At 32.4% G+C, this 4149-nt stretch overlaps 1 long non-coding RNA gene across 1 annotated transcript; it reads right to left on the bottom strand.

Annotated features, from left to right (window-relative positions):
* Positions 1 to 1249: 1249 nt before the first annotated feature.
* LOC149379893 (uncharacterized) lies at positions 1250 to 1723 on the bottom strand. The gene is made up of 2 exons (XR_016294144.1): positions 1583 to 1723; positions 1250 to 1467 (listed from the first exon to the last, which is right to left on the bottom strand). It is a non-coding gene; the product is annotated as an uncharacterized LOC149379893 (long non-coding RNA).
* Between the last annotated feature and the right edge of the window lie 2426 nt (positions 1724 to 4149).

Here is a 4149-nt window from a genome sequence, read left to right on the forward strand (position 1 = left end):
TTTTTTTTTTTTTTTAATATACAGTATGTTCGTGTAAATAGATAGCCTATTTACAGTATGTTCGTGTAAATAGGCTATCTATTTACAGTATATTCATGTAAAAACGAAGCTTATTTACAGTATATTCATTGTAAATACAAAGCCTATTTACAGTTAATCGTGTAAATAAACTGAAAAATTCTGGAAATATTTTGAGCACGAAAATTCTGGAAATTATGAATATATGGAAGACAAAAAAATATCAATGAATGAAGAATTAATTCGAAATTAATTACCTAATGAATTGCAACGAAAATAGAAACTAATTAACTAAAGTCAATGTTAAAAATTTCCAAATACATAACAATTAATGGCTGATATCTTTCAAAATCTGCTCAAAATTCAAATTTCAAATTTCAAATTTGAAACTTCCATTTTCAGTTTAATATTTAATTCGAATTTTTTTTTAAAAATTGCCTAATTAAAATAGCTGAAGGACAAAAAAGTAAAACTAATTCAATTAATAAGCTGCCACGTAAGCAAGATGGCTATTTACAGGAAATTAACGAAAGGTTGGCTAATTTTAAATTGCTACACTTTCCGTGGCTTATGCAGCCAATTATTTGTAAAACTATTTGAGCTTCACGGGATATTTAATGCCTAGATTCTCTGGGGACAAGATAGAATGGCATCGATCATCAGTACTCACTAACATCCAAACCAGTTTGACATGTGAGTCACAACTCGCAAGAGTTTTCCAAAATCAAAATGGCTAATAATAAATCAGAACACTGAACTTAGACAAAGCATCGTGAGCGAAACTAGTTGAGCAAACTTTGTATGTATGAGCACTGATTTTGTACAATTGACTTACAGAAAAAAAAAAACATAAAAAAAGATGTCGCGTCACAATCTAAATGAAAAATAATCTTATCAGTAATATGAATATCTATTCTATATATAACTAAACATTATCTTTTTTTTTTAATACACTTTTTTTCCCTTCTCTTCTGTTTTATTCTAAAGCATTGCGCTAAAAACTAGTGATTTCACACTAGATCGTTGACGTCGGACATAATTAAGCTAACAAGCTGTAGTGCTCAGAGAATAGTTTTGTAACTACTCGAAATACAATTATTGTAAATCCACGTGATTGTTATACAAATAGTGCACTTGATTTTTCTTTGATTAAAATCATATAAACCAATTCTACCGAAATGTCTTTCCACAATCATGTAACTGTCAGATAAAATAATAAAAATTACTGATATTCAAAGATAAAATATTGCTACTTTTTCATTCACTACTTATATTCTTTTACATTTGAGAAAGCATAACTTCGTTACACAATAGTGTGGGAAAACATTAACACTAAAACACTCGTATACATTAATTTCATGTGAGATAATCAAGGCTTTACGCGGTTACAACACCATGGATCATCTTGAGTCAATTGACGTTTTTCCACATACTTTTTATCCTTCAAGCCTGCAATTAATTAAGATAAAAGAAGAGTTATAGAGCAAAATAAAAGTTAGAAATATGATAGTAATCCAAGATTAGAAGATTTTCGGTAATGTGATTATCATTAAATAAAACATACCTAGAAAACCTGGGTTCCTCGAAGCCATTGCTGTGGCTAGTAGATGCACAACGATAATTAGGAGAATCACCCAAGCAAATGAGACCTTACTCTTTAAAGCCATTGTTCTCATATATATGTTTTATAATGTTTATTTCTATTTGGTATGAAACAACGCAGTGTTTGTATATAGAGCCTTTTATATTCAACTCTCATTTATGATGAAGACTCAAAGTCCACTTATTTTTTCTTTGAAAATTACTTGTAAAAGTATATATGCCATCCTTTTTTTTCCATTGAAATTTACGTCTGAATTTAAGGCGCTGGACGGTTGCCTTGTTGACCAAGTAAATATCTAAGTGAGATCAGACAAATGAGTCATCTCTACTAGGCGAGCTTAAAATCGGGTTCCAAAGACATTTCACAACCAAGTTGCAAAAGTTGACCCAGGAGTCACAATATCAACCACAAGTGTAGTAGTATATAGATATCTTGGACAACGAGAAATAGATATCTTTCCCGTAAGGGTGAAATCGGTTCGGTTCGATTCGGTTTTGGACCAATTTGAAAATCAAAACCGAATTTTCGGTTTTGAAAATTTTGGACCAATGACCGAACCGAATTGGTCCAAAACCGAAAATTCGGTTAACCGGTTTTGTAAAACCGATAACCGGTTTTATAACTATTTTAAAACTGGTTAATCAGTTTTAAAGATGTTACAATTATCCAAATCGATTATCCGGTTCAAATCGGTTATCCGGTTTTAAAACTGGTTATCCGGTTTCAAAACTGGATACAAAAAATCGGTTAAATAACCGATAACCAAATTTTTGGATTTTCAAAACCGATAATCGAACCGGTTCTTAAATTCGGTTTCGGTTAACCGCACCGAATTTTCGGTTTGATGACATGACACCGAATTTCGGTTCAGTTATCGGTTTAACCAATTTTCGGTCAATTTTTGTACACCCCTACTTTCCCGTACCAAGGGAAATTACTAGTACTTATAAGTTGAAAATCTCCTCACGCACCAATCAAGTGGCGCGACAGGTCTTTGCGCCTATCAACCGATGCGTCTGATTTCAGAGTCGTGAAACGCTGTCAAATACTCTCCGCACATAATTTACTCTGATTGAGTCCGATTCTCTCAAATATTCTCAAAGAATAATGACAGCTCCACCTCACGCATAGCAATCAGACTAATGTTGAGCGTCGGAACGCGTGTTAGAGGCACCGTCTCTACGTCATTCTAAGCTTATTTTCTTATTCTTTCTTATTCTCAGGCCTCTGCGATGAACGAAGAACGTTCTTGAGCTTGAGGAGGGAACTCGTGACTTTCGAATTTCTACAAATCCGGCTCGGACGCGGTCACTTGATCCGACCTTGGGTCGAACCGTTCGAAATCTTCGACGTTCTCCAATTTTCAGCGACAACAATAGCATATCAAAAGATTTTATCACAAAAATAATATATTTCAAGCAGTAAACAATCGATTTTTATGTTTACTTAAAAAAATTGTTTATTTCTATTTAAATTTATGTATTATTTACAAAAAAGATTTTAAATATTTATTTACGTTTCCAAAATCTACTATTTAATTAGGAAATACTACACTCTTAAAACATTATTCTTGCGATCACACCACGAGCGCGTGAGATCACCCACTTGCTAATTGGATCTCGAACTTTTCGAATCTTTTCATTATACGTATATTAATCTTAATTGTACTCCCATTGGATTCAATCTTTGCATCTGCCACTTATGAGTTAAGCATTTCACAAATTTTTCTGGTCCGACTCTTTGGGCAAACAAAACACCGACCATATATTTACTCTTATAAGAAGCGTGTATTATAATGTAATGATTGGAAAACGAACTACATTATTTGAACTTTCTTATCCCATATAAAATAAAATGAAAAGGGGACGAGATTTCTTTTATTATTAATATCGGAAAAGGCATATATATCAAGCTCTCACATGCAATGCATAAGTAGATAGATCCATCTAAAAGCTCACACATAAAATTCATAAACTACAGAAACAAACTCATAGATATCACAAATCGGGGCTTCAAGATGAAATCCAGCCCACCTCTTTATTTTACAACTGAAACACTTATAGAACTCCTATTACAGAAGCACATGCAACGTCACATATATAGTATGAGTTTTTAATATAGGGTTCAGTGGCTATATAGCCAAATAGAACTTAAGCTTTCGCAAATTAGCCATAGTTTGTCAACTATAAGCAAATTAATCTAAGTAAAATTAATTTAAGATGGATTAAATTTAATCCCAACGAACTATAAAGATCTGTAAGCTTTATGAAAGCTGGATTAAAATTAATCGAAGCAGGATTAAAATTCATAGTACTCTCAATTGGCTATTTTGCTATATCTAATGAAACTATAACTACTTTACAAAAGTCATAGTTTGAATTGGTTACTTCGTACCATTTTTCCTTTAATATATGGGAGAACCATTAATACATTATACATATTTATCTGTTACAATCAATATCTTATGCGACCTCCACCACCTGGTATATCTCCCATCGTTCGACATTTCTCCACAAATTCCGCTTTAT

Source organism: Urtica dioica, chromosome 12 (genome assembly GCF_054948205.1).
Source record: "Urtica dioica subsp. dioica isolate 48M chromosome 12, U.dioica_male_clone48M_v1_H2, whole genome shotgun sequence".
Taxonomy (NCBI): Eukaryota; Viridiplantae; Streptophyta; class Magnoliopsida; order Rosales; family Urticaceae; genus Urtica; species Urtica dioica.